The 20,265-nt window shown below is 38.2% G+C and overlaps 1 protein-coding gene across 1 annotated transcript in view; it reads right to left on the bottom strand.

The window, feature by feature from the left end:
• LOC121528890 (glutamate receptor ionotropic, NMDA 2C-like) overlaps positions 1–13,266 on the bottom strand; it is a 101,944-nt gene extending 88,678 nt beyond the window's left edge. The window contains exon 1 of the mRNA XM_041816534.1: positions 12,811–13,266. The gene's annotated coding sequence lies outside the window, so the exon portion shown is untranslated. The remainder of the gene's footprint in view (positions 1–12,810) is intronic.
• Between the last annotated feature and the right edge of the window lie 6,999 nt (positions 13,267–20,265).

Genomic DNA, 20,265 nt, shown 5'->3' with positions numbered 1-20,265 from the left:
GTAATACTTTAATTGGTAAAACTGTATACCTTAATTTATTAATTTAGTTAATTTGATTCAATACGCTATTGATCATTTGTTTTAAAGTTATTCTCCCTCCATGGACCCCAACGCACATTTTTCCAACAGGGGGAATTGGAGGAATAGGAGGTAGTGGGCTGGGTTTTCATTCATGCAATATAAAGAAAACACTCTGGGTAGCTATAGTAGTTTAGGTTTTCCATGTTGGATTAATTTTTTTAAAACATGTGATGTTACATTACAAATGGTGTTTGATGTTATTTTGATATATTTGATATTTGATAGTGTTTTGATATAGAAAATTCAGAAGTTTTGAGGTTATAGAACATTTATTATAGCATATTATAGCATATTCATACTCAAAAGTACTGAAAATGGGTACCGCTGTGTACCAGTACCGGTTCACAGGTACCGTACCAGTTTAAATGTGAAAGGTACCCATCCCTAGTGTTGAGTGTAACGAGGTACAAAGTAATGTGTTGCTGTAATCTCTTTACATTTGTCAGTAACACAGAAGTGTAACATGCTACTGATTCTAACTTGGTTATCACATAATCTTTACTATAAAATAATTATCTTGTTACTTGCATTACTGTAAATCCTCCACCTAAGGGTAGCACAGAGAAAACAAATGAAGCTACCCATTAATGTGCGCTCGTGCAGCACTCACTGATCCAGGTGACGAACACGTTTAGCTCGAGTGCATGGAGGAAGGAGAGAGAAATAGAGAAGCAGTTCAAATACAGGCATGCTTATCAATGGATATATGCACGCTACCTTGAATTTGTTGCTTAATACAAGAATGTGTCAATGACGTTTAAACTGTGACCAGTTCAAAAGCACCTCTCCACTGCCATGAAGCCTGCGTCAAATCTTTTTGAGCACCTGCAAAAGCAGTATGCTAACGCAACGCTAGTAAAGGCCCTGCCAGCCCAAGTGATGCTCAAGATAACAGCATGATGCTGATGCCTACCATGCAGCCAGAGCTCAACTTTCAACATTAGCCACAGGCAACCAGAAAAGCTGAGATAAATAGGCTTGTTGCAGTAGGAGATGCAACCTCCTGCGGCTTTGTTTTTGACATTGTTTTGTGAGGTGCTGTTTTTGGTATGATCTTCACAACTTTGCTGTCATCTTTTTGTTTTTTTGTAATTTAAGACCAGAAAGGAGAGTTATTATGTCTGTCGTCCTTATAAGAAGGGGAATCTTTTGCTAATTGTAGTGTTATGTAGAATTATCAAGAGGCTGCGACTGTCTTTTGTTGCCTTTATCAACACAACTTGAGTGAACATGACACATGACAGACATACTTGGCTGATGACTAACTTCTCATGGAGCACATAGACACTAAGTCCAGTCTGGTAACATTACTTCTTGTGTTGATATCACTAACATGTCCTAACTACTCATGCCATCCTTACCACGTTTACTGCATGACATAGTTCTATTATATTAGATTACACCACTGTAGGAATTTGTAAGGTTTAGGATTGTATTTTTAATTGGCAGTTAAGTTACTGAAGATCTCAGGTGACAAGGCGAAATGCAAAAGTAATGTAACTAGCAGTGTAACTAATGATGTGTAACGGATTACTTTTTCTGAGTAACTACCCCAACACTGGTCATGTTAGTGGCTTTCACTGTGGCATAATAAACACCATGAACTCAGTAAAGCCTTCTCTTTTCACAAAACTGAATGTGGGAATATTTCAAGTCCCCAGTTTCATTATATGCCAGCTATAAGGGCTGGGCGATTATGGCAAAAATCAAAACCACGATTAATTGGCCTTTTTACCTCGATTACGATTAATGAACGATTATTCTACCCCCGACCTCCGGCTCTGTTTGTTCTGTAAATATTTGTATAAATTTTAAAACAAATAACTGAGAGGAACATGCAGAGATTAAAAATTCATTACTTATTGAGACAACTGAAAACAAAATACACAGCTGATGTGAAACTACCTGGCTGCCTATCACGTGTCTACACAGCTAGTAGTTTGTTTTTAAGGGGGTGGTTCATTTGTAGAGCAAGAGATTACAAGGGAAAAAAATTTGAAATAATTGACATGGCAAGTTTTTGTTGGTTATAGGCTCTAAATGTCGGTTTTGATTATCTTTTTGATTAATTGCCCAGCTCTACCAGCTATTATTTTCCATTCTGGAATCATCACAAACACCTGTGCTGAAAGGACAACTGCTCATTTGCCTTTTGAGTCATGTGACCCTTAAGAGTTACCATAGCTGTTATAAAGCTGCTGTTGATGCTAAATAATGCATATTCAAAAGGAAGAGTTTGGAGGAAAAAAATGCCCTCCATACAGAGTGTACAAACAAAGAATTGAGCTAGTCATACAACAATCCTGTTCTGAACCAGACTGTAAACATGTTTTTTTTTTTCCACTCAAGCCTCAAGTGGACACTCCAGGAAATGCATGTTGTTTCACCTTTAAACCCTTTATATGATGTTGGGGCTTAAAAAGGCAAAATTAGAAGAATGGTCCCTTCAAGTGACAGGTGGCTGCTACTTGTTGTGTGCTGTGTCACCTCACCTAATCCCATCCATCCATCCATCCATCCATCCATTATCTATACTGCTTATCCACAGGGGTCAGATGGGTCTAGAGGCAACCAAAGCTGTCAACATAAGAGAGGCAGGATACACTCTGCACTGGTAGCCAGTCAATCACAGAGCTGACAAATGGAGACAAAACCATTTTTCAGAGTCTTCAATCAACCTAGCAGACATGGCTTTGGGCTGAGTGAGAAAGCTGACGGGAACCTGTTCATTCAAAAGACAAACATGCAAACTCCATGACAAAAGCTCCTGTCTTGTTGTACCAGGAACTACCTTACTGTGAGGCATCAGCATCAACACTACAACCTTCAACTATGCCCAGTGACAGAAATTAAAACCCAAATTCCAAAAAAGTTGGGGCGAAGGCTGCACTACATCTAAAAAAGTAGGGACAGGGCAACAAAAAGCTAGAAAGGCAAGTTGTACTAAAAAAAAGCTGACAGCCGATGGTGCATTTTGCAACTTGTTAGGTTAACTGACAAGTCAGTGACATGACTACGTATAAATGAGCATTTTAGAAAGGAAAATCATTCAGAAGTAAAGACGGGCAAAGGTGCATCAATCTGGAAAACTTAGTCTAAAAATTGTGGAACAATTACCGGAAAGTGTTCCTCAACCTAAAATTGTGAAGACTTTGATAATTCTGCCGTCTACATGATACCATCAAAACATTTAGAGAATCTTAAGAAATCTCTGTGCAAAAGGGTCAAGGCCAAAGGTCAATATTGGATGCTCATGATCTTCAGGTCCTCACTGCGTTAAAAACAGGCATGATTCTAAGGAATTCATTGCATTGGCCCAGGAACACCTGACACTGAGAAGCTGTTAATATTTTCAGCCCAGGTTTAGATTGAAAATGTATCAAATAAAACAGCCCGAAAACCTTTGCTACTCTGCTTTCTAATAGGAAATCTTAAACTAAAGCACATACTATTTCATGTGTTAAAGCTTGAGTTACCATAATAATACAAGGCACAGTGATACACAAAACACTGTCTGTTTTGGAGGGTTGTGTATTCATTTTCAGTTCTGCATTCAAAGAAGTCTACAGTGTGCTTTTTCTGTGTTCCTCTATTTCTAGTACCATCTTTTGTCTTCATGTAGAGTTTGTAATGCTGCTAGCTACCTGTGTGGGATTTCAGCTTCACCCTACAGTGGCATTGATAGTTGTGAAGTACAGACCCACAGCACACAAGTCACACAGCACACTGTAACTGTTCACTTGTTGCCTTAATCACAATTATACCAGCGCTCCCCAAGGGTTCATTTATTTAAGTCTACCGCTGTTTCCTTTAAATGCAGGGTTGCGACCTGATGAGGGAGAAAAGTTGTTAAAATGGGCACTGCAAGCCACGTCTGTAGCTCTATCTACCCTCACATTTTTTGACAGCAATGCAGCTATTATAGTATAGTAGTATTTTGAATGAATGGAAGTGAATGTTTTCAGGCCAAATTGTATGCTGTGTGTGATGATATTTACACCCATACCTGAGCAGTAAACCTTGTTTTGAAGTATAATTTCTGAAAGGACAATGATGTTTTATTTCTGCTGCACATATGAGCTCAGAATAAACAGTATAATTATGTATATCAGGGGATAACTTGTTGGCCCACATGTTCAGCTGATGCTCAAACCTGTCCCTTGGTAAAGATCCACAAATCTCCTGGGAAATAGAGTATATTTACAGTGGGGAACTTTCAGTCATTTATCGACTTAGCTTGGCTATGACGGAGTTGCTACACTGAGTCCCCAGGGGGTGGAGAGGAAATGAGCAGAGAGGATCTAGTTGATGGGATGAGCATCATCACCAGAGACTTATCAACATGTCTGCCTCGAACCTTGTTTTTTTTTGCTGCACCTTTGAAACTGATTTGATTGCATTAATTAGGATGCCTGAATTAGTGGGCCAGTATTAATGTAGGAGACGGCCTTCCTCTCATCAACATACTGCAGGCACAGCGCTCTGACAGCTGTATAAAACATCAGGATCCTCTAGAGCCTCATTTATGCAGACTTGAGATCAGTCCGAGAAATTACAGCATGAAAATTTATTCTGCAGCAATTACTTTATTTTAGGATACTGGTATTTTAACTATTTCTAACTGATAGTGGAAATGCCTGACTGTAAGCCTTTCATCATCAAGATGCAACACTTTGATGGCTGTAGGATAAAGCCAGTGATGTAAGAGGTATCTAGACCTTATCAGCTATAAAATATCCTTAAATCTATTCTGTTTTTAAACTGAAAGTACCAAAAATAGAGGCAGAGAAATTATGGTCCATTTTATAATAATGTAATAATTCTGTTTCACTGAAATTATTAGGGCATTCATGTAGGATACTGTTAATTTAACAGCTGATTAAGGCTGATCAAATTTTAATTACTTAATGGCTTTGTAGCCATCGAGTTTCCCCTGGGAAGAGTTTAAAAATTGTCCTAACCTAATGTAAAACATCATCATTATTGTTCATTAAACTATGTATTATTCATTGGAATCAGCAAAGTCAATTATAAGTGAAGTTAAAGGCACAACATCGTCTTTAGTAGAGAACTAATAAAAATGCTCAAACTCAAGTGCCTAAAGTAGTACAGAACAGATCCTGAGTAAATATATATAGTCACTACAGACTACACTATAGCCATACTGCTGAAAGAGGAATGATCTGTATTACAGCCTTAAGCCACCAGTGGCAGCACTGAGCATAATGCAAAAAAGGGTAGAAAATGTAATGAGTTAAATGTTGAAAGTGAGGTGAAAGGTATAAATACAGCAGCATGTTTAATGGACTGATCTGACAGTCTATCTACTGCCCATGCATCAGTATAACATGCAATATGGTTGTCAGCAAATAGTGTAACAATCAGCATGGAATCTCTGGCTTGACATTGAAATTAAAGCAGTCTAGAAAGCATTAACAAATCACAAAGATTTTTTGAATTAAGCTGCTTGGAAAAAAAAAAAAACATTTTATATGTTCAGCTTTGAGTACATACAACAAGTATCATATGATTAAAGCTGAAAACTCTCAGTCTGGCTTTATCTGGCTTCAGAATCAGGAAAGCTGCACAATATTACTGGCATGATATTGATATCAGTAGATATTTGCCTTAAAGTTATTTTCCACATCAGCAAACAAAAAAAATGTCTTCTAATATTTATCATATGTACGTTTAAGTTTGAGGGGTTTTAGGAAGGCCAAACAGACCTACATTAGCTAAAATAATTTAACCTAGGGATGCGCGATAAGACGATCTGAGATCGTGAAGAAATAGAATGTACTGGCGATCTGCTTAATCTGTTTTATTGTAGGATCAGCCCTACTACTTCTCGCTCTTTGCTCCCTTTCTGCTCCCTGATGCAGCGGAGACTCACGCTGCGAGTGAAAGTGAAACTTAAGATTTAGTTCTCATGACGCTTTCTAACTCTTATACGAAGCTTCGTCTTGGTTTTCTGAACCATCAGTGTGCAAAAAAATATTTATTTGCACAATCTGCACAAAGCTTATCAAAGTTTTTTTGATGAGCTCTGAAGACAGTGTCCTCTGGTCTGCCGAGGTTCAAACAGGGAAGAGAGATGAAGCAAACTGTGGTCAGCGGGGTAAAGTGCGTCTATGGCAGGTAGCCTATGTAACTGTTACAGCCGACATTGTTTTGCTTTCAATTATTATTTTCAGAGTTATTTACAAGCCTTTCCACCTGGCAAGTAAACATCAGTTTAACGCAGTCACGGGTTAAACGTTATAACATCAGCGTCTTTTTACGAAGGAAAGCAGTGATGTCCGCGACATCCAGACATGGATTATTATTAGAAAATGTTTTAAACAGTAAAATCATTGATTTACATGCATTTCTCTGGCCTGCATTTATACTGCTGCAGCACCTAACCCTTCCTTTCCTCCTCTTCTCTCCTTCATTGTAAGCAGCAGACAGGTGCCAGTGTGACATGTTTATGTCACTGCTTATCACAGCCTTATTCAGAGCAGTAAATCAACGTATACAAAACCTTTCTTAAATAAAAATCAAAAGTGCGTTAAAATAACACACAGTCACTACTTAACTGCATAACCACATGTCTCAAAAATTCATCAAATGTGTGTCATATTTATATTTTCTTTATTTGGCAGTCTGTAAACAAGGCTGAAGTAAATGTGATGTTAAATTGCATACTGTATGAACAGGCTAGTTGTTTAAAGCTTCAGCTGCAGGAATTCTTTTTAAGGACCATATACTTTAAAATGCAAATCAGAGTCAAAATGGGCTTAATAAACAGTAAAGTAGATTTTAAAACACAGACGAAGACACATATAATAATTCTAAAGTGCAGCAGAAAATTTAGAAATTGGTTCCAGAAGACAGAATAGATCAGAATGCAGGAAAATAAATGTTTGGAACTACGTGCTATCAGTGCTATCAGTTTGTTGTTGTTTACTTTAGGGTTAAAGAAAAGGATGCATGATATTATCAGCACGATTATAGCAGATATTGGTATCAAAAGGGGATTACCTGAACCGGCGTGAGAAAATTTAATTTACAACAGTTTTATTTACATTATTATTTTATTTACAACTGTTATTTTGGCTATAAAAATCTGCCTATATCTACTGTAAACTTTGGCCGTACAGACAAACAAGTTAGTGGAGTTTTAGGATGAACCAACAGACCTACTTTAGCTGAAGTCTTTTTCTTTATCTATCATCCTTCCTTACACTTTAAAGTTTATTTTGAGGACTGTAATGTGTGAATTTGTTCATCTTCAAACTTTAAATTTTGTGTTTTAGGTCTGAATTTTCATGTAAACACTGTAAATGTTTGTAAATATCGGCTTATTAGCCACAATCTAGTTGTGGCATCCCTAGTTAAAGAGAATTATGGCAGTAGAAAACACAGTATTTGACTCAGATTGTGGGTCTGAAATGATACAAATATTTAGAACCTAGTAATTCTGGTGCCATCTACCAAGGGTCTGGGCATTTAGCTGGCTAATCCTGTGCAACCCAAGTCAGAAGACCTTTAAAAAAGTGAACCGTGATTGATCAAAAGATTGGTTTCACCAGTGAATTCAACACTGATCTCTTAGACGGAAGACCTTTGATTCTTATCAAATGTCTCCTAGTTTTTGGTACCACATCAAGACAACTACTAGAGGCCAGCATGTAGAGATGACACAATATGGAAGAGAATGTGCTTGATTATGAGGCTATAGGTCCATCATAAAATTATGATTTTAAATGTTAATGTAGCCAAACACCAAACATACCAAAAAGTAGCTCAAACTGAACAAATACCCTAGCAATGTTTCAGCAAATGCTCTGTTCAAGTTAGGTCACAGCAGTTTTTGGTTAAAAAACAAGTTAAGATCTTTCTTTAAGTTTTGGTAGTTTTCCATACAACCAATCATGAATGTAATGGAGATTTTACATTAAAATCACACTGTTTCAAGAAAAAAAAAACGAAAAAAAAAAAAAAAACCTATGGAAACAGATTTGAATTTATGCAAGTTTTGACAACCCTTAATGACTTACCATTGGTGAATAAAGTTTTAAACTTCTTCAACTCAAAACTTTTTGGGTATCAAAAAAATCAGAAATAGATGGTTTCTGCACTCTAGTGCCACCACACGCATCCATAAGAGCTACATAAACCTGTCTATGATGTCAAAACTCTGACCAATTCATTTGAAACTTTAAACATCCTGATATACTAGAAATGGGGGAAAAATTCGATACAGCATAGTATCACAATATTTTGTCTAGTGATACATCGTATTGTCTCATCCACCAAGTATCGATTTCTTCAAATTAATTGCTAATATGAGGTGAAGTCTATGATAATGAAGAATAAACTCAATTGTTTGTCCAGTGAAGTCGGCGGATGTGATGGTCATAGAGCAGGAGAAAGTTAGTTCAACAAACATGGCAGCACCAGGGAAAGGACATTAGTACACATGAGGTTTGCAATAAGTGCTACATGAAAATAATATACTGCAGAAATAAGACAAACATGAGGGCAACCTAATGCTAAATCAGCTAAATGGTTGAAAAAATGGTATAGAACACAATATATCGCAATATATGGTATCGCAATACTCACTGTACTGCAAAATTTTTAAAATCACAATAATATCAAATCGTGACCCAAGTATCATGATAATATCGTATCTATCATGGGGCCACCCGTGATTCCCACACCTATGAGATTCCATGTGAAAACTCCTGACCTCAAGATTGAGGACACTCCATGTAATGAAGCATTAGTGACACACTTTCCTGAAGTCACCAGTTACTTATACATTCCAGAGAGCGTAAACGAGTGAAGTCCACTCCATCCCTCCATCCCTCTACCTTCTGAATGAATTGTGAGACAAGTTGATACGTGAGGGTTACACATGCAGCTCTCACAAGCTCAAGCATGCAGCTAATAAACATACAAATTAAACTCTGGATATGAATAAATGAGCGTGTCATGCTTATTATGAAACATATCACACAACGTCTGCCTCATAAATTTATCATAATTAGGGTTTTAACCACCAACAGTTGCCGTCCAGTCTCTCTGTGGGCTCCTGCTCCCACACATAAAGATTTGACAGCTTTACAGGAAATCGTTGCAGGCTGAACGCACCAGCCGAGATGAGTGACGGTGACGGGACGGGGGCGTTTTTACACCGGCTTGGCCCCCTGCCAATCAAACGTAAAGCAATCAAAATGTCGGTGACACCCGATCTGCTGCCACACCTGCTAAAACAGATATGAGGCCCCTGCAGAGTCATACATGAAACTGTGAAACTACACATACATTCACTTTGAGCACACCCAATTTTTCACATATTCCTTATTGTGTTATTACTTTGTACAACTTACATTTGACACAAATCACTGCAATTTTGAACTTGCTGTATCGTATACATGAGCTCTGAACAGATAATTTGAACCTCTTTCTTTCCATTCAAAAAAATCCTAATTTGTGAGTTTTAAGGTATCAGGAAATAGATTACATTTGTTTTGTGTCTTGCCTCAAAGAAAAAACTAGATTAAATTTGAAATTCATTCTAGTTTTTGGATTTTAGCAGATTAGCAGTCCAGTATGTCGATATTTGCACTCATTTTAGCGGAAAACAATACTTAAATTACAAGAAGTTTTTGTTATTTTAAAGAACATGAAGTCGCTGCTGGGATTACCTAGGGATAAAACAATTATGGATTTTAACAACACATTTACAGTCAGAGAAATAATCTTGGTTTCACAATTATCAGGATAATTTTGCATTCATTTTTGATAATTTAATGTATAAATTCACAGAAACCTTCTACAGAAATTTAAATATTCTCTAGTTCTGAATTCTTTAAGATTTATTTTTTCGGGTTTTGCCCTTATAGAAAGATAGGAGAGTGGAAAGAGCTGGAAACAAGGAACAGAGATTGGGGAATGACATGCAGTGACAGAGTGCATATGTACTAACTACACTACACTACTACACTACACTACTAACCACCACACCATCTGCACCCCAAACATGTTGATCAAATACTCTGTTCAAAAAAAAAAAAAAAAATCAAAATTAAAAATTAGAAGTTCATATTCCTTTTGAATTAGAGCCATTGTTTTTGCAATAACTAGTTGGCTTTTTTCTTTATGTATTTCATAAATAGATATTTGAGAGTGAGAAGTTTTCTGCTGACTACATGGCATATAACTTGTTTGTTTACATTATACTAAATCCTAAATGGTAACCACTAAACTGCTAGCTGACAGCGACACATGTATGTGTACGAAACAATACAACATCTACTACTGCACTGACAAATAAACCTGTTTAATGAATAGTTAGATTTAATAAAGCATCAATGATTCAGTCAAACTGATGCAGAAACGATGGTTTCCTTAAATTTCCCAGATGTGAGCTTAACAACAACTTCCGGAGCATCTGGAGTGACCGAGCCATCACTCAAAAACTCGTGGGCCAATAGGGATACGCCCCAGAAAAGCCCGCCCACACGTGACATTTGTGTCAAAACTGAGACCAAAAACTCAAGAAACGCAAACAAAGCAACAGGCAGCACAAATGCTAAACTGCGAAGCGAGAGCAAAAGTCTGATCACTGAGAGAGAAAAACAGGGACTGTAAACAAAAAGATAGATGTTCAAAATTCAAAGACTAATAATGTGGTTGCTATTTCAAATTTGTTCTCTTGATGTGAACATTTTTTTTTGCTTGGATCACATTTTTTTGTTTTCAAATGCCAATTTTTGTTTGATAATGAAAAAGTATGTTTGAATCTTTTTAACATAAATCTCATTCCATAGGGAGCAGCAGAGGCAATGACACAGCACACAGCTCTGGGAAATAGAGGTAGGGAAAGGGGCACAAACACAGCAGTGATGGAGAATGTTATTTTCAACTTCAATTTTTCAATTCCTATTTTTTTTTTTATTTCAATCCAATTCAATTCTAATTGTTTCACAGCAGTTACATTCTAAAGAACTTGAAAAAAGAAACCACATCTCCAACCTAGACAAACTGATGCAGGATTTCGGTTGTATTTAAGTGGCACTGAGTGCACTGCTTCACCCTCTGTCATAGCCTGTTGTATTCACTAGTTTGAAAATACATTTATTTAGTCCCTTTATCATTGTCTGAAAATGCAAATTTCCAGCAACGTCTCCTGGTCCCTAAAAAGTTTTTGTTACATCCTGACCTGCGGACTTGATTTCATTTCATCTCTGTGAATATACGCTCCTACATGTTAATAAATTAACAGCACAGGCTGGAACAAGTGGGTCCTGTTTATAGTTAGAACAGAAAAGCCATTTATCTGAATTTATTTTTATATAAATTTAAGTGGTTATGGTGTTGTGACCATGGATATATGAATAATCAGGCGCACTCTGCTACTCTCTGAGATAGTTGTTATTTCTGTAGTCATAATGCCCTTAAAAATAATTCATTATGCTGCATTAATCTCAATGTGTTTATAAGGTCATTAGAACCAACATGAGGGTCCGATGAGGACACTGCCACAGATTACAGATGAATTGCAGGGAGGGAGGGGGGGGTCTAGTGTATTATAGTCAAAATTTCACAAAAAAAGAATAAAGTAAAGAATGTTAAATAAAAACAAGGTTCAGAGCCAGTGGTCTATTTTGAAACTGTGTTGTATAAAAAAAAATCGAGCGTATGATGTTGCTGTGCATTGTATATTAATACAAGACATCTGTAGACTCATTGAGGATTTCCAAAAACCATTAGAGGGAGAAGAAGTGAACATTTTTTTCCCCAAAAAAGAAGACTTCACTAAAGTTTGTAAAAAAAAAACATTATCTATAAATGTGTCCAAATTTTTTTCCCTCTATAATTACTTCTTTAAAGCTTTGTTGCTTTATCTTTGGGCAAGCAACCTCGTGATAAGAGTAGCTAATCTCTGTACATAAAAATGTGATGCTAAACAAACCTACAGGGCATGATGAAGAAACCTTGTTTTTTTGTCTAAAGTAGTAATTTGTAGCTTCAATTGGACTTTTCAAAAGTCTAAAGTGAAATCAGATGCAGGATTTCACATAAATATATGTTTTTCCCCTTTTTGCTCTTCTAACCCATTTTAACCTGCTTTGTCATATCATGGGATCCCTAAGAGGGCCACTAACCTGATACTGAGAACCTCTGGACAATGAAACTGAATTGCACGACTAAAGGAATCTGTCCATGAAGCTGCAACCTTATCTGTGTAAACTGAAGCTGAAAGCTTTTGTCACTAATGGAGAAAAATGAGCTCTGCTAGATTCAGTTTATGGGACAAATCAATGAGCATCACCAGATAACTGATACAACATTAAAACATGCCAAGTTCAACATCCATAAATAAAAGTGTGAGGTGCGCTCACATGCATGCACTCACTCCAGACCTGAGAGTGAAGATGCTAATACGCTGTGTTACAGTGGTTCCAGTTTTAGAAACAACTGGCTGCTCTGTTTGTGTCAGCGACAGCAGCAGATGGGATCTTTCTCTCGAGGAAACTCTTCACTTATAAAAACTGAAAGAATGACTGCTCTCATACTGTGTGGCTTCACTCACATTCCCCCTGAGCTTCTTAGCCTGGTATCTATTCTGTCTCCATTTCTCCAAATCTGTCGCGCTCACTTCTACATAATTCCTGACAGATTAAGTGACAAAAAAGCAGTGTGAGCGTCTGTGTGCGAGTGCTGTAGACCTACCTGTGCTTTCTGCCGTCATCCAACTTGAACTCCTGCTGCTCCATCATTTCTCCAAATGTGTCTCTTTCGTCCTTTTTTAACCACTTTTCACCTGCTTCCTTCCCCTCGCAGCACCTGTAGGAGTATGCATTTAGACCGAGTCTCTGTGTGTGAGTTATCAGTGACTCTGTGGCAGCTTTTGGATGTCTGCACACTTCCCTGAAGGACTTCACAACGTGACAGCGAGCATATGTGATCTCTCCCAAAAAAAATCCAGCTCCTCACTTTCTCTTTTTCTGCATTTGCCAAGGTGAAGAAATTTACAAGTGGTCCTGGAGGTGAAGACGGGACATCAAAAAGGGAGTGAAGAAGAGAGGAAAGTGCTGGGAAAAAGGAGGGTGACAGAAGATGAGCATCCAGGCGATGTGTAGCTCTCTGTCTCTCTGGCTCCCCGCTGCTCAGATGAGGAGAGGAGTGAAGGAGGGGGGTGGGGGTGGGGTGGGGGGGATAGTGATAAAATGCCTCTTCAGCGGAGGAGCACTAACGCCGGTAACACTTCAGCAGCAGCGGAGGCAGCGGTGGTGACGGCGGCGGCTCTGACGCTTCCCCGCCGTCTCCTCCTTTCTCCCCCTCTCCACCTCCTCTGCCTCCTTTTCCCTGCTCCTGCTTGAGGGTGATAGACACAACAGATCCATGGGAAGTTGGAAACATCTCATGGATGCTTCTGCATGTTTGGAGCAAAAGTTTTCCCCTTCTTTTGGTCCAGTTATAAGTGATGATGATACTCCACAGGAAGGGATCCCCGGTGATGGTGATGATCTCCTGTGTGAAGAGAAAGGATAAAATAAGTGGGAAAAATTGGGTTCTCTCGTCCCCTTGACCCTTTTTTTCCAAATGGATGCAAGTGATCCAGATGTTTGTGGATGGTCAGAGCGTATGGAAACAGAGCAGGACAGATGGCAGGTCTGTGGGGTCGGCAGACTGTGCACTAGCAGGTCCTCATCCTGTTGCTCTGATTTTTTCTCCTAACAGTTTCTCTCTCTCTCGCTCTCTCTCTCTCCCTCACCGCTCTGTCACACCAGTAATCCTGCTTTCCATTTCCTCTTTAACTCCATCTTTTCTTTATCTCTTTCTATCTCCTCTCACTCCATCACAGGAGGGGCTGCATGTGCGTCCCGATAATAATGGTGTGAGGATTTAGCCTGCCTCCCCTCCTCTCCCTCTCCTCCCTCTCGCTCACTTCAGTGCGACCCCTCCTCCTCCTCCTCCTCATCCCAGCCCACTTTTGCTCCTGTTTTCTAGTTATTATTCACCTTCTTCTTGTCACATATCCTGCCTACTTTTCCTTAAACCACCTCACTTTACGGCTCGACTGTTTAACTCTCTATCTCTGCCTTTTTTTTTTTTCTTCTCTGTTCAGAAATGAATCCCATTAATATTATTGCTTTTCCAGTCTGGGTCCCTCAGGCTCTGTCCAGTGTTTATCAGTGTGAATACATTTCTGCAAAGTCAATAACTCAACAAACATCCCGTTTATCTTGGATTGTTGACAGGAAACACACAAGGCAGCATAACCAAAACACAAGGCAAATATGGCATTGAACTTAATAATGTGGAAACAAATTTGTCTATTAAAGGGGAATTTCACCAGTTTCACACATTAACCCAAGCGTCATCATTGTACAATTACTCAAAAAATAGCCCCACTAGCTTTGGATAAGGAGTCTAAATTCCCAGGATACATAAAAAGCATCTGTGTTTTACATTGCACTTGTCTGACAGATGTTTCCATGTGAGGTTTGATAACTGTGCATACTCTTGTGCCCCTACCCTGTGGAGTTCCTCAAGGTTCCATTCTTAGACCTGTCCTCTTTACTCAATGTTATCCCTCTTGGGTTGATCTTAAACCCATGGTGTATCATACCATAGCTATGCAGATGACCTTCAAATTTACCTGTCTTAAAGAAAATGATGCAGCACAGTTAGCCTAGTGGTTAGGCTGCGCCCCGTGTACGGTGGCCCAGGTTTAAGTCAGCGGTGTGGCCCTTCCCCCGCATGTCATTCCCCACTTTCTCATCCCTGTTTCTGGCGCTATCCACTGTCCTGTCTCCCTCTAATAAAGTCAAAAAAGCCCCAAATTAAACAAAAAAAAAAAAAAGAAAAAATGATGGCAGCTTTTAAAAACATATGTAATGCACTTTACAGTTAACCAGATCTCTTTTTCATGTAGATGTTGTGTTCACAACAGACGCCAACAATAGCAAATTCGTGCATATCTAAACATGCTTATGTAGGGAGTTTGAATGTTTTACGTGAGTGCCCAAAAGACACGAGACAAGGGGCTTACTTCTGCAATATCCAACATTTCAGTCAGTTGTCAACAAACATGGCTGAGCTACCATTAGAACAGGCATGTTGTGTCATATAGCTTGGGGTAGCCACGGACAGACACCACAAATTTCTCCTCAGTCTTCCAGTTGAATGTACGTTTCCTCAAATTACAACTGGAAAAGCAACGTGCAACTCATGCTGGCTTGCAGCTGCCTATTTACTGTAGCATTTGCAACCTGAAGGCACACAATACATGACAAAAGTGTAGTTTAGCTTTAACTTTTCCCTCTTCTTTAACATTTTGCTTCTTTAGCTTAAGTCTAGCTTGCTTTTAGTATTAAAAGCAAACCATTTTCTTCAAATTCTTCATTATCCTTGCTCATTGGCATTATGCTGCCCTTTGCCAATTTAGCTGCTAGCATTTATATTTCTTAATGGCTATAAACTACACCACAAATTTTTTCCTTCTCTTGGAGTCACAACATGAGTAAAGCATTACAGTTTTAGCTAGTTAACAATCTAAACTAACTTGTGCTTTAAGTTCAAAACACATGTAGATATGGATGGAGTACTCTAAGTACTCTAAGTGGGTGATATATTGAGTATACTCAATGTATCGCAGCTTTTGTCACGCACTATGTGTAAAATGACTATTTCACGAACATCAAGTATAAATTATGTGGAATTTTTGAGCCGTCAGCGTGAATTTCTCACTGGAGTTTCGCTTCTTTCTATTGTCCCTGAATGCATCCCTTAAAGCACATGCCGTTTTTCTATCAGCAGCAAGAGAAGCAATGAAGAAGAAGGTAAACAGAGCAGCATGGCGAGTTAGCAGAGAGTTAGCTGTGTTCAGAGACGGACAACGAGAAACAGCGCTGGATCTACAGCATTGAGCTAATTTATTAATAAAAGATTGAATGAAGTCCTTTTCAAAATAAAACTGCTTAATCTGACTTAAAATTGATTTTAACCCTTTCTGCATACAATTTTATTAAAAATCCAATAGAACAGTCTATTTTAATCACCAAACTAGTGTCATTTGGGGCTGAATTAAACATTATATAGCTGCTGAGAGGACACTTCAAAATATTGTGATATATATCGTGTATCAGGATATAGCAAAAATATTAAGTCAGAGCAGCAAAACGCAATGAAAAAAAATTATGTGGAAAAGTGGCAGGACTTTGGAGAAAGTCATATAAGAAGGGACTTTCTGAGGTTATACTGCGGAATATTGTGAGAGTTGCTCCAAAGACAAACACATTAGCTTACCTGGGCACAGCTAGAGATTTGGATGGATGTATGGAATCTGTTAATGTACATAAAAAGATCTTAAATGAGCCTTAAAATGCACAAACCTAGTGTTTTTAACAGTAAGTTTAGACAATTGTTGTGGCTCCATGACAGGAACCTTTAAGGCTGTTTTCTCTATCTTTAAATCGAATTTGCAGACATGTGGACTAACTTAATTAACTGCGTAATAACGTCGAAGCGTAAGGGCCGTTATCACTGAAGTCACTGATAAACTCTCAAATTAGTTCAAATTATTTTTTATTTTTACTTAAACTGCTACTACTATCACTTGTTTCATAAATACTATTACTTAAAATTACTGCTGAGACAGCGAGGCAGGTAGAGCTTGGCTGTTAAGGAGCTTTCCATTAAAGTTGTCATTTGCGACCGTTAGCTAGCTAAATTTGCACCTGTTGTTTTATGTGGTAGCACGTAGCCAAACGGTTTCAAAACTCACCTCTCTTCTGTCTACGGAGCCTGTGAGAACGGCCAAAGGCGTTCATTTTTACTGTAAAAAAAACATTCCTTTGTCTCAAATAAAAAAATGCCATGTGCCCTGCGTTTTTAAGCCTTAATATTTACTTTGCCTGTTAAAAAAAAAAAAAAAAAAACGCTTCAGATTTTGCCTGAACACATCTTTCTGCTGACTACTGCATCATGGGAAATGTAGTATTCTTAATGTAGGAACCACCTGAGCTCTAAAGACAGGCCAAACTGATTAAAAAACACACTTTTTTAAATTGTAAGACATTAAATTAACAGTTTGATAACTATTTGCTAAAATGTGCTTCAGTCGTTGCCAGTGTCTTCCTATGTCATTATCAAATTTAAGGGTCTGTACTAGGCCTAATGGCATTGATTTCCTTTAAATTAAGCAAATTCATTTGAAAAAAAAAGCAGATTTGTTTATCACAAAAGAAAATGTAATTTTACCCTTTTTAACATGTTGACTTTTTATGAAGATTTGACTAAGATATTTCATCCTTGACAAAGTAGCAAAAACTTTAAAATGGTTGCTATATGCAAAAATACCAGGTAAAGTTAATAAAGCATAACAAATATAAACAGCTAATACAAAAAGGAATTTCTAAGATAAATTAGAAATTGCTCATTAGAAATTGGGGCACTTGTAGCCTAATTCAGTGGTTCTCAAATAGTGTGGCAAGTGCCAGGAGGCAAGTCTAGGTGTGCCCTGGGAATCAGTACAACTACACGGTTTTACTACAACTATACAAAAACTTAGGTCACTGTAATAGGTTTCAAGAGGCTATTTTACATGAATGTGGATTTGGTGTGCTTTGAGATTTTGTCTTGATCTTAGGTGGGCCCTTGGCAAAAACACAGGTTGAAAACCACTGGCCTAGTTCATTGGTTCCCAAACTTTTCACCCCATGACCCACCTAATAACAGCACCAGAGACCAGGGCCCCAAACATCCCTGAGGGTGGTTGAAGCATGTGCCAGTTTTAGAACTCTGATTGTATTGTCCTGATATAAATGGTGATATATGAATTATACACTGCAAGTTGAGCATTAACTTCAAATCATTTCATAGAATGTTTATTGATTTTTATGTGTTCTTGAAACATGTCCATCTTTCCATGTTATGTACATTTGCAGCAGGTTTTTCTGAACAGAATCGTTAAAGAAAAAAAGATCATTGTCTACAAATACAAACCTACAAACGGCACATTTACCTTGGATTATCGACAGGGTAAACACACCAGCCGGTAAAACCAAAGAGACAAAACAAATATGACAATGAACCTGGAAGAGCTGCAGAGATAAATGTGTTTCTCAGTAGGCTATTGAGTGCTGTCTGTCTCATTCATGGATCAAAGTGCTCTTTGTTAAGGCAATCTGACTGAGAGAAAGTAGCACTTTTCATATTTTTTCAGTCAACAGAAAGTAAACACAAGATTCTTCGGATGATGTTGACTCAAAAGAATCTGAGAAAGGAAGAAATAGTGAGTAATGCTGAGTGTGTGAGAGAGGAAATATCTGATTACCTCACACATTTTTCATCTCTTCTTGGCTTACTTGTGACAGTTACTTCGCAGGGAAGAAACAAACTATTTTGCTTTCACTCACATTGTGGGACAGGCGTTTGATCGTTTTAAAGAGAGCTGTCTCTCGCAGGTTAGCGTCACTCCTAATAAAAGCTGTTCTCTTCCTTTTTCTCGGTCAGGTGACAGGCCTTTTAACACAGTGCTATAAATACAGACGGGTGTTAAAATAGAGCGTTTGAGATTTGAGACGTGTGACTGAGGCGTCTTTATCAGTACAAGGTGCGTATAGTAGCTACCTCTGAAGAATGGAAACAGACAATAGAGGACAGATGTTTTAAGTGTTCTCTCTCTCTCAGCAGCTGGTCAGCCCGCGTAGAACATATGTTCTCTGGCCAGCAGCTCGATCACATCCACAGATTAACTCTGATTGATTCAGTGAGAAACAACATTATGTTCACTGGGAAGGGCTTGCTGGCTGACAGGCAAATAATTAAATCTACAATTTTGAGTGTTGTCAAGCAGGATTTATGTTTAATATATGACTTGTAAGATGTGGATTTGTTGCAAACCAATACAGTGTTTCAATACAGGGTTGGTTCTTTGAGATTGGCGACAAATCCATCACAATACATGTGCAGATCCTGGCAGGAACATCTGCAGCTCAGAAACACTGCATTTACATCTGAGAATGCCACAGCTAGTAATGGATCAGTTGTAGCTAAAAGAAAGAACATTTTTTACATTGCAAGCCAAAAGATGAAACAATACTTCTTAATTTGTGCCATTTATTCATCTTTTCTTTTTTCTGTATTGCATTATATCGACTGGAAAAAACCCACTGCATGCCTGTGTTTTCTTTGGGATAATGAAAAGTAACTTTTTTTTTTCCACTATTTTTGGCATATTCAGGCTTCCATCCCAAGTAATATGAAACATCAATACAGCTGAGAAATAATACATTCTCTTAAGAAGACTAGTTCTCAAATTTCATAAGGGTTTGATTTATATTCTCTCTGTTAAAATGCTACTAAGAGGCTCCAGATCCAGTCTAAAGATTTTACCTCACAGTTACCTCAACCAGTCACCATTAAAGCCTCAGTGACATGCATGCCTACAGTCACTGCTAAATCCTTATTAACTCAAAGGAAATTCTGTTGTTGATGATATCATGAACTTTATATTCTGCAAACATACACCAACACATTACCTAGCTTTGACAATCAACTTCTGTTGCTGCCCTCTGCTACCATTGAATCAGTGGTTTCAGCACCATGGACAGCGCTCCTCATTGCAACAAGGACTTAAGATGGGCAATGTGTATAGAAGTCTTTGCATGTTTGGTTAATCCTCCCATAAGCTGGCACCTTTTTTAGTGAGCCAGGGGTTGCGCAGTGTTTAAGGTTATATGCACATCTCATCTTCGAAAGGCTGCCCTTAAGATTAAGTAGAATTTGGTAACAGAGCCAGGCTCATGGGCCAGTTGACTGTAGTATTTTGCATCTTATAGAGCAGTTATAGCCGGCTACATTTCTGAAATGCACATTCAGTTTGTCTTATCTTTCCACATTTAAAAAATTAGGGGGTTTTTTTAGATTTGGAGTTGATGTTAGGTTGCCTTGGTTGCTTTTGGAAGAAGAGGTAGGCCAACTGTTGCATACCCAAACCTTTGCATTTACCTCCATTATTTCCCAAAATGTCTAAGTATTCCTAAGATTTTAAACACTGAATATTAAGTCACACAAACTTCCCAAAATAACAAAAAAAGGTTTGTTGGGGGCCTGAAATACACCATGTGGACAAAAGTATTCAGCCACCTGACCATTACGCTATAAGGGACTGTAATC

Source organism: Cheilinus undulatus, linkage group 20 (genome assembly GCF_018320785.1).
Source record: "Cheilinus undulatus linkage group 20, ASM1832078v1, whole genome shotgun sequence".
In the NCBI taxonomy this organism is placed as follows: domain Eukaryota; kingdom Metazoa; phylum Chordata; class Actinopteri; order Labriformes; family Labridae; genus Cheilinus; species Cheilinus undulatus.
This window is presented reverse-complemented; position numbering and strand designations above follow the sequence as displayed.